Below are 12,113 nucleotides of genomic sequence, written 5' to 3' on the forward strand. Positions count from 1 at the left end.
GCAGTTCTTCAAATGCAGTTCTTACAAACATTCGTGGTTGTATGCTCTTGATTGTTCAAAATGTTTTATTTATAGAAGGTAGATATGTACATGTTATTCTTTTGTATTTACATCGAATTAGTATTATTTATTTTTTTTACACATTAATAGTAAACAATATCTGCTTCCCTTTTTACCTTTTTAATGCTTTAGATCTGAAATCATCCATCATACTCTGGAGTGACAATGCAGTCGGATATTTATTCACTTATACTGTTGGTGTGCACATTTTAACAACAGAACACAGTTAGGTAACTATTTTAGCTAAATCAATTGTTACTTACTTTATATTATAATTCCCACATAGTCCATGTCTTTGAATACAATGTATGTTACATTTAAATTGTTACATAAACACATGTTCTGTAACATACAGTATCTACACTAGTATACAATTGCTAAAGCACAATTACCAATACACAATTATCAAACCTTTGCACACAAACACCAATACTGCACAGTGCTCATATTTCTAAACTCTAAACACACAGTACAAATCTCTTAACACAATGAGAATGACTACTCTTCAAGATGCATGAATCTTTTGCAGTTGCTAGCGAAGAAGCAACACAAGTTTAGTTGATCGAACATTCCACATATGGAAATGCAATTGGCACTGCCTTACCAGCATTTTGCAAATGTAATTCATGCATAAGAGATCCTGAAGTCAAAATACAAAGTGTGTTAAGAGGTGAGTGTGTTTGTGGACATGTACATGGCTCTTCCTGGCCATGGCTTCGGTTGTTGGAGTGGGCATGGTCTGTTTATTAGATATTTAGTGATGATACAGGTTTCAACATGTATAAAATGAGCCAACAAAGATTGAAATGCACTGCTATATCCCAGCTTCCATCAGGTGCTGGCTGGAGCAGGATTGGTTTATCACTGGACTATAACAATAATACAAATAATCAGACAGCATGCCACTGAATGCTGAAAACTAGCATCAATCCACAATGGCAAAGTTGCAGATAAAGTCTTTATTTTGTGTTAAATGTTTGATTCATTGATGTATTATGTCATGCAAGATTTGCAAATGTATATGCTTCATTTTGCAATTTCATGCAACCTGCAAAACTGTTTTAGTGTTTGTGTAATCAGTAAGAAATGTACATTAAGTTTAATACTGTTCTATACTAATTATTTTAAAACACAGTTTAATCGTTATTCATTCATACTGCTTTCTGTTATCTTTTGAATTTGCTATAGTTCCCTTCCCAAAAACCACACAGCACTATATTGGTTCCTATGCAGATTGTAAACTTTTGTGCAGTTATTACCTCTCTTTTATTTTTATTTATTTGTTATTTATTGCATTTATATAGCATGTTTTATACAAAAGTATTGCAAAGCACTGTACAGTGCATAGCAGAAAAAAAGAACAAAGAACAATACATTTGTATAGCATGTCACTCATACAACTGCCAAGTCAGACCATTTAAATAACAGTATATACATAATACAAAGGCACCAATTTTAAAGTTACATTAAAACCCACTAAGATAAGAAAGCCATTTTATAAAAGTGTGTTTTTTTTGTCTTGACTTGAAAACTGTAATGGTCCCAGATTCCCTGACAAACGAAGGCAAATCATTCCATAATTTAGCTGTACAAGAAAAAGCCCTACCTCCCGTATTGCTTTTGTTGACCCTAGGAATAACCAGCAGCCCTGCATCCTGTGATCTCAGTGTGCAGTTTGGAAGATACAGGGTCAGTAACCCCTGCAAATAACTAGGTGCTAATCCATTCAGGGCCTTGTAAGTTAACAGCAAAAATCTTAAAATCAATTCGATACTGTACAGGGAGCCAATGTAAAGAAGCCAGAACAGGGGTAATATGTGGTTTTAGTCAGAATTCCAGCAGCGGTATTCTGAACAAGCTGCAAGCGGGATACCACATGTTTTGGGGCACCAGAAAAAAAGTGCAATACAATAATCAATTATGTATGAAACAAAGGCATGCATTAGTCGCTCAGTATCAGATACAAAAATAATTGGTCTAAGTTTGGCTATATTTCTCAAATGGTAAAAAGATACTTTAGTAACTTCCCCAAAATGGAAAATGACCTATATGGTAACAGTGTCCTGGGAGACAGTCAGCGTGGTTTTAGAAAAGGGAGATTGTGTCTAACTAACCTGCTTGATTTTTTTGAGGATACAACATTGACAATGAATAATTGCAAAGCATATGACATGGTTTATTTAGATTTACAGAAAGCTTTTGACAAAGTCCCGCATAAAAGATTAATTCTCAAACTGAACGCAGCAGGGATTCATGGAAATGCATGCACGTGGATTAGGGAGTGGTTAATATGTAAAAAACAGAAAGTATTGATTAGAGGAGAAACCTCAAAATGGAGCAAGGTAACCAGTGGTGTACCACAGGGATCAGTATTAGGTCCCCTGCTATTCCTGATCTACATTAATGACTTAGATTCTGCTATATTATTATTTATTTCTTAGCAGATGCTCTTATCCAGGGCGACTTACAATTATTACAAGATATCACATTATTTTTACATACAATTACATTATTTTTACATACAATTACCCATTTATACAGTTGGGTTTTTACTAGAGCAATCTGGGTAAAGTACCTTGCTCAAGGGTACAGCAGCAGTGTCCCCCACCTGGGATTGAACCCACAACCCTCCAATTAAGAGTCCAGAGCCCTAACCACTACTCCACACTGCTGCCCTAAGCAAACTTGTTAAATTTGCAGACGACACAAAAATAGGAGGCGTTGCAAACCGATGCATTGGTAAGACCTCATCTAGAATTCTGTGTTCAGTTCTGGTCACCTCGCTACAAAAAGGATATTGCTGCTCTAGAAAGAGTGCAAAGAAGAGCGACTAGAATTATTCAGGGTTTAAAAGGCATGTCATATGCAGACAGGCTAAAAGAATTGAATCTATTCAGTCTTGAACAAAGCAGACTACATGGCAATCTGATTCAAGAATTCAGAGTTCTAAAAGGTATTGACAATGTCCACTCAAGGGACTTTTTCGACCTGAAAAAAGAAACAAGGACCAGGGGTCACAAATGGAGATTAGATAAAGCGGCATTTAGAACAAAAAATAGGAAGCACTTTTTTACACAGAGAATTGTGGGACTCTGGAACCAACTCCCTAGTAATGTTGTTGAAGCTGACACCCTGGGATCCTTCAAGAAGCTGCTTGATGAGATTCTGGGATCAATAAGCTACTAACAACCAAACGAGCAAGATGGGCCGAATGGCCTCCTCTCGTTTGTAAACTTTATTATGTTCTTATGTTCTTCATATGAGTCTCAAATGATAGATCAGTATCAAAGACCCCAAAACGCTTAATTTCTAGTTTAGGTTTTGATGAGAGACTGTAAGGGTTGATTTTGAGCTCATATAATCCCACATTTCCTTTAAGTTGATTCTGTGATCCCACTAGCATAACCTCTGTTTTATCTGAATTCAACATTAGAAAATTCTGTGACATCCAATGCTTGATGTCTGTAAGCCAAGTAGCTAATAACACCCAGGCAGAAGAAATTTCTGGTTTTAGGGACAAATATAGCTGGGTATCATCAGCACAGCAATGGAAGTTCACTCCGTGTCTGAGGATAATGTCACCTAACAATAGCATATATAATGAAAACAGCAAGGGACCTAGAATGGAGCCCTGTGGAACACCACAAACAACTTCCGATAATGCCCATTTTACCTCCCCAATTGAGACGAACTGAAACCTATCAGAAAGATAAGATTTGAACCAGGATAGGACGAGGCCAGACAGTCCTACTGTACTTTCAAGATGATTCAGTAGGATGGAATGATCTATAGTATCAAAGGCAGCACTTAGATCAAGAAGAATTAATACTGATGGAAAGCCCGAGTCAGAGCTTATCAGCAGATCGTTCACAACTCTGACAAAGGCCATCTCGGTGCTATGTGCAGCACAAAAACCAGACTAAAACTTCTCGAATATACCATTAAGTTTTAGACAGTTTTGTAATTGAATTTTTAAAAGACACTCTCCAAGTTTTGATTGGCGCTACAGTATCTAAGATACCAGTCAAGGTGGTGTAGGTATTAACCAGTTCATCTACTGATGAGGGCTCAGAGAGTGGTAATGAGCTCAATACATCAGAAAGTTTAACAGCAGCTGAAAGCAAGGGTGTGGCTCATGCGTTAATTAAGCAAATAACATCCCAGCATGCTTAGGGTCATGTATAAAAATGCTGGACAGGGAAAGACATTATCAACAAAGGGCAACAGTGGGCAGAAACGCATACTCCAGGATCGTGATATCCATGCATTAATTTGAAGTGCAAGGCAAAACAGGCGAGCAACTGTAGCTCAATTGACTGCAAATTTCAACCTGGGGCGTGAGCAGCCAGTTTCATCAAAAACGGTCCGCCGAGAACTCCACAGAGCGGGATACCATAGTGGGACCAACGCCCTATTAAGTGACTTTACATTGGTGTTTCCATTTTTTGTAAAGAAGAAATTTCTGGTTTTAGGGACAAATATAGCTGGGTATCATCAGCACAGCAATGGAAGTTCACTCCGTGTCTGAGGATAATGTCACCTAACAATAGCATATATAATGAAAACAGCAAGGGACCTAGAATGGAGCCCTGTGGAACACCACAAACAACTTCCGATAATGCCCATTTTACCTCCCCAATTGAGACGAACTGAAACCTATCAGAAAGATAAGATTTGAACCAGGATAGGACGAGGCCAGACAGTCCTACTGTACTTTCAAGATGATTCAGTAGGATGGAATGATCTATAGTATCAAAGGCAGCACTTAGATCAAGAAGAATTAATACTGATGGAAAGCCCGAGTCAGAGCTTATCAGCAGATCGTTCACAACTCTGACAAAGGCCATCTCGGTGCTATGTGCAGCACAAAAACCAGACTAAAACTTCTCGAATATACCATTAAGTTTTAGACAGTTTTGTAATTGAATTTTTAAAAGACACTCTCCAAGTTTTGATTGGCGCTACAGTATCTAAGATACCAGTCAAGGTGGTGTAGGTATTAACCAGTTCATCTACTGATGAGGGCTCAGAGAGTGGTAATGAGCTCAATACATCAGAAAGTTTAACAGCAGCTGAAGAATTAATTACCTGGGATTTAAATGTACGGTCCACAGTCTTTGTAGATACTGGCAGATTCACCTCAAAAAGAATGGCAAGATGATCAGAAATAGTAAGATCTAGGGTCATGACGTTCTTAACAGCTAAACCACAAGAAATGACCAGATCTAAAGTACCACAATTATGCGCAGGACCTTTGACATGCAGGATATAATCTAAGGAATAGAGTAATCTCAAAAAATCCAAGGAGTTAGAATCAGAATCAATGTCAGCATGAAGGTTAAAATCACCCAATAAAAGAATCCGATCATATTTGACTGTCAATATAGATAGCCGATCCCCAAATTCAGTCAGAAATATCGGGTGGTCGATAAATAATTACAATATGAACAGGTAATGAACTGTTTAATGTCAAGGTTAAAACTTCAACAGATGAATAACCTTCAACAATTCCCTGTTTGATACCAAGTTCAATACGGAAAACAGTAGTAAGTCCACCTCCCTGCCCAGTAGAGCGAGCTTTCTGGAAAAAATAATAATTAGGTGGAGAAGCCTCAATCAGGGAAACATTGTCATTCGGTCCAAGCCAAGTTTCAGTTAAAGAGAGAATATCATTGTTGTAATCCTGAATAAAATCACTGATTAACAGAGCCTTATTAGACAGAGACCTGACATTAAGTAAACCTAGGCGTACATTGGTATAATCCAGAGCATGTGATTGAGCAGGGGTAATAGGAATTTGACGAAGGTTACTATAGCACACACCTCTGTGTTTACTCAGCGGGTAGCGGGAATAGCAGGATACTTTAACCTGAATTTGACATGCCTCTTTAGATTCCCTCCCCTCCCCAGTTCCTAGTTTAAATACCTTGCTAGGTGATGTTCGATGTTATCAGCTAGCCTGATTGCCCCTGACCTATTTGAGGAAGTTATTATTTTCCTAGGCCTCTGCTTTTCTTTATTATTGTTTAACACAAAAAGAACAATTTTTCCAGGTTTACTGTGTGAGTTTATTATTTAATAATAACATTTTAAAAGTAAGAACATCAAGACCAGGAAACAAGATTATTACTGGTACTGTTTGTAAATCAGGTCATTTTCTTACAAAAGATGAAATAGTTCTAGGTGGTCACTCACAGCATGTGAGAAAAAACAGTTGTCAATGTCTGAGCCAAGCTCTGATACCAGTCAATGGCAGGAAATTGGAAAATGAGATCCATGTTAAACAGTCAATTAATGTATCTTTATTAATACTTAAAAGGGTCTGCTACAGGGAGTGGCCAAAAAAATGGAAACACCTGGGTAAATGAGGGACACCAAGTATATTGAAAGCAAGGGTGTGGCTCATGCGTTAATTAAGCAAATAACATCCCAGCATGCTTAGGGTCATGTATAAAAATGCTGGACAGGGAAAGACATTATCAACAAAGGGCAACAGTGGGCAGAAACGCATACTCCAGGATCGTGATATCCATGCATTAATTTGAAGTGCAAGGCAAAACAGGCGAGCAACTGTAGCTCAATTGACTGCAAATTTCAACCTGGGGCGCGAGCAGCCAGTTTCATCAAAAACGGTCCGCCGAGAACTCCACAGAGCGGGATACCATAGTGGGACCAGCGCCCTATTAAGTGACTTTACATTGGTGTTTCCATTTTTTTGTCCACTACCTGTATGTCTTTAGTATAGCTTCTAACATGGCATAGCACGTACACTATTGGAGCTCAGTTTAATATGTTCTGTAATAATGTTTGAAGCAGGGAAACTGCTTCATTATTTGTACTGTGTAGGATTGCCTGTAAGATTTCTCATCATTTTATGTAAAATACAGATCCAGCAACACAAGTGCCACTCAACACTTACACAAATCATGACTACAAACTAAAGGTTAAGTTTGGAATCAATGCTTCTTTTGTCTAAAATGATTCTCAATAGATACATATATTTTCAACATCCCAAATAATACATTTCTAAACTATATATGCTCACACGTGACATATGCATTTACAATAAAGTATTGCTGCATTTTAAAACTTTGAAATACAAAATAGTGTATATATTTTAGATCAAGTACATCAATATACCAGCCAATTAATCAAAGTTTGCCAAGTTCAATAACTAAAGCTTTGTTTTGTGGTCGTTGCATCAAGCCCACTTCAGGGTGAGGGAAGGCTTAGGAAGCTGGCAGAAGGCACATTGCTACTTGTCAGCAGTAGTATTCCATGAGAACTACATCTGTCCAAATATTTAATAGGCTAGCCCTGTTTGACAGGCTGTTTAAACTGCATCTCCAACTTTTTGCCTGCGTGCATTCTAAAGCTGTTTAGATCACGGGCCAGGGTAAAGCTGGACTACTGCAGCATTGCTGTCAGTGTTTTACAAGATCATGACTGACTTAGCACATCCACAAATCTCAGACCCAATGCTGGACATGTAAGCAACGCAGCAGCTGCAACCAAATATATCGTTACTAGAAGAAAAACCCAAACGCAACACCTTTAAAAACAAGCTTCACATTGCACTTGTCCTTTGTAAGAAATTCATCGCCGTACTGTATTGTACCTGGCATTGCTACCCGCTTAAACGTGTAATACAACATTTGATATCTGATTGTATGATGGACAGCAAACATACAAAATGTTCTAGTAATACTGCTAAAAAACATTTTAATATTAGTAAGCGTCTGCTATAGCATACAGTATGTCACTTACTAATTATTTCTGCATTACCTTCTTAGAACTATCATGCAAACTTTTATATTGCTATAGTTAAAAAAAAATGATATCTATTGTACAAAATAAAAATTGTATGATTACTAATTAACAAAAGTCAGAAGTCTTATGTACAGTACATTTATAAAAAATGATATTTATTTTGAGTTGATATATTCATTATCAGTAATGTCATTCAACCCAAATGAATATTGCTCCATGTAATATTTATTTTATTACGGGAATAATATGGTACAATATTCAGGGTATTTTCTTAGAATGCTTTTTTTGAGAAAAATAATTCTCCCTGTTGAATTGGGCCCTCCGTTTAGCAGGTACGTGTACGCAGGTAGCACATCCCAACACTGACTGCCCTTTTAGTTCTCCTTTACGTCTCCTTTATGTCTCGGCACTGGTCTTCCATCTTGGTGATTTTTGTGTTTAACTTGTTTATTGACTATTCTTCAGATGTACAAACTGTGGTCATTCAAGCTTATCAATGGCCTGTCAAGTCAGTAATTCATTTGAGCCCAACTGCTTGTTTAGTACATCTACCACTTGTTGATCCATTTTAGACCAGACAGTTCTGCCAGCTAAAAGGCATTCTTCACTTACCTATTGATCTCCATTACTCCCCCAAAGCTTTAAGTATTAGTTTTAAGGATTATTGAGATTGCCCCTCAAATGGATTTAAATTCCTTTCACAATAACAGGTGATATGTCCTGAAATGTCATTGAAAAGATCAATATAACTGAATACTGAATACTAAATATTGTTTTTCAGCTATCCTATTTTAATGGTATTGTTCTCCTATATTCCGATACATCGACCCATTCATTTGTAATAACCCTTTTACTCATTTCATTATCAATGCACTGTAATGTATTGTAGTTTTTAATTGAAAGCATACATTTTCAATAGTTTAATTCTATTAAGGAAATGCCTACTTTATTTTCATTTCTCATGACAATGTGCCATCTCAATATATATGCATATTTGTATAACAACATATATATATATATATATATATATATATATATATATATATATATATATATATATATATATATATATATTTTAAGAGCTACCTCTCTGACAGGAGCACAAGTAGGAAATAGGAACTCAAAAACCAATACAAGAAGATGCCCATTCCATGCATGAGTGACAAACAGCTTGTGTTCAGATGTTATTTACATAACCCGGTACTAATACCAAACTCTGTAACATTATACTGATTAATAGTGGTAGTGTGATGAACAGTGTTTTTGTGTGGCTTCTTCTTTTTTCTCTTTGTGATACTGTATCTTGTCAGCTGCAGCAAAAGTCATGGTTAAAAATACATTTTATGACAAGGTTATTAACATATCCTCACGACTTTGATGAAGGCACTCTCAATTACCAAACACTGCTTCCGTCAATGCCAACTTTATTTTATTGTAGATTACAGTGTGATAAAAACCCTTGCTTTAAGCTGCAATTGGGATACCCTTGCTGAGAAGACTGGACAACCAGGGATGAATAAATACATTAAGAGAAAGTGTGCTGTCTTGAAGGGGAGCATGTGTGCTGAGCATGTAGGAGGCTTGGTCGTCCAGTTGTTAAAGAAAAGGGCTTGATACCATGAGGTCCCTGGTGCTCAGTCACTGACTAACTGTGTGTGACCCATGAGACTCTCCCAATAACATGTTAAATGTGAATGCACAGTTTTTTTTCTAATTTAGATATTTCATTTGTTTTCAAGTATGTATAACTATTTTTTTTGTATTTAGTTGGATGAAAAACATAGCTAATATGTGAAACTGATTAATGAAGTGGAGAGTTATTGACTGTAGCTTAATGAGAACCTTCTACCAAAGGTTGGTGTACTGTCTGTTTTTTTAATAAATAAAAAATATTTTTTGTATTACCTTGAGGAATGAACTAAACCTGATGTTTACACACGTCTCTAGGGCTATAAATCAAAGATTTCAATCTGCTTTGACTAAATACTATTTGTGTCTATTACCATGCCATGTATCATTGTTTTCTTGTCATTCGACAGCTTTGGTACAAAGAGGTGTAGATAATCTTAGTATGGGTTTTAAAAAGATGCTTGAGGTATGAATAGAATAGCAAATGGAATACTGCCCTGGAATGCTGATGAATACAATTCTGAAGTAAACCCACTTAATTAGGCATAGTAAACTCAGTTGTAATCACTTTGACAAATGAGTTATTTTACTAACAGTCGGTCCTCTAATTGAGATGGCTGCATTGACTGCTAAAATGTGGGAAGGAACTCCTTTTCTGTCTCCTTGCTTGCTTTAAGGTGATGACAGAAATGACTCCCATCAAAATAAACTAACAGTTCTTTCGTCAGACAACATTATATGCATTTCTGATGTACATGTAGTGTTTGTTTTATATATAAAAAAAGACTATGCAGAGAGTTGCTTATGATCTGGTATTCTGTACCTGTTCATTAAGACTTTCAATAGACGATTTCACAGTAACTTTACAAATGTATACTTGATTTATGTCTTCATTTAACATATTTACGTAGTCATGCTACATATCTTCTTTACAACGAAGGTGCAAATAGTTCAGCTTGGTAGATAATGTAATGAATCTCCTGTTCCAAGTATTTAACTGTCTAAAACAATACAGACGCTTATAACCCACTGCTAACTTACTAAATACTGTAGTATCTTAGAGTCGTCTGCTTTTCAAACACATGCATATCATTTCACAACATTCAGTATGGTACCTATCATAGCAGTGTCCATTGAAGAAACACATTATTGGGTAAAATGAACAACACATATAGCACCGAACTTGTGTGACATTTGACTTAATTTTGACTTAATCAAATGTTTAGCCTATTTTCAAAGAGGGGACAGTGAATTACCAAATCACTGTTACCATGATTTTGTAAACTATCAAGGGGTTTGATTGGGTTATAATGAGCAAAAAAGCTCTCTGACCTAGTCGTTCGACATTTCACTGGATACAGTCAGGGTATCCTGTGCTTGAACATTAAAATCTTTAGCATATATTTGAAGACTGGAGTGTTATAGATTTAGGATACCAATTTTTAGCAGTCTGAGTGGGGTAACAGAAGCAACACAAATCTTAGCTCCAGCACAGGATTTGTTTTGTATGCTAATATAAAAAGCAACAAAATAAAATTAATTACCAGTTCCTTAACAGTTTCTGAAAGCTAAGAACATAGTTCAGCACACTGTTCTGTGGGACAAGATTCCAGATGTTTAGCCATATGTTTGTCTAACTACTCGTTATAAAGTCAGCTTAAAGAATGGAGATGAAAGCTTCTTGGTATTCAGTATTTGCTTCTTACAGGTCTTCCAGTTGAGGAGGCCCACACCTTGCTGCCAGCTGTGTGTACACAGCCAAGAGGATGATTCACACACAACTGTTTACAAGGAGTAGCCTTGTCTGAATTTCTGACTTGCACCATTAAAGACAGAATGCAGGCTGCAAGCACTATCCTCTGAGGTAATTGCCCTGGGCAATGTTCAGCTATAACACACACAGAACGACCTTCATCAGGTACATAGATGTGAGCATAAAAATGTTGCAGTCAAAAAAGAAAACAAAAATCGAAATGATCCAACAAGGCATTTTTTCTATTATCTTCTTATAAGTTGATAATTATTGGAATATTGAGAGGCTGAAAAAGGATGAAAAACTGCTTATTTTAGACAGTGGACACATTTAAGAATATTTTATGAATAATAGCGTATTCGTGTTTTTATTCTAGCACATGTTACAAACAATGTAAAAACGAATAATAATTCAGCATGTCTGTCAAAGCCAGATGCATGTATGTGCCATGGGTGGCACAGGTACAGAGCTATATTCTACCGGTATATAGCTGGCAGATTACAACATACAGAACTGCTTTGTGTAAAATTGTAATTATATTTTATCTATTTAACAATCACATTTTTTAAATGTCATCTAGACTTACGTATTATAGTTTTACCTATTATGAATAATACAAAAAAATGTTGATGTTTAATTATTTATTTCTTTATTTATTTTTTATAGAAACGTCTCCCACTCAACGCATGATTCCTGCCCCTTGCTTTCTGTTCCTTGTAATTCAGTACATGTCATGCAGCCTGACTCCTGTATGGGACTGTGATCACAGGTGCTTCTGTTGGGTTAAAGTGGAAGTCCAGGATTAAAACAAAACGTTCAAGTTAAGGTGTCAGTCTCTGTCAATTTCTACCGGCCTGTGACCTCAGTCTGGGGGAGGTTACTAACAAACACTTCATTATCC

This window comes from Acipenser ruthenus, chromosome 5 (assembly GCF_902713425.1).
Source record: "Acipenser ruthenus chromosome 5, fAciRut3.2 maternal haplotype, whole genome shotgun sequence".
In the NCBI taxonomy this organism is placed as follows: domain Eukaryota; kingdom Metazoa; phylum Chordata; class Actinopteri; order Acipenseriformes; family Acipenseridae; genus Acipenser; species Acipenser ruthenus.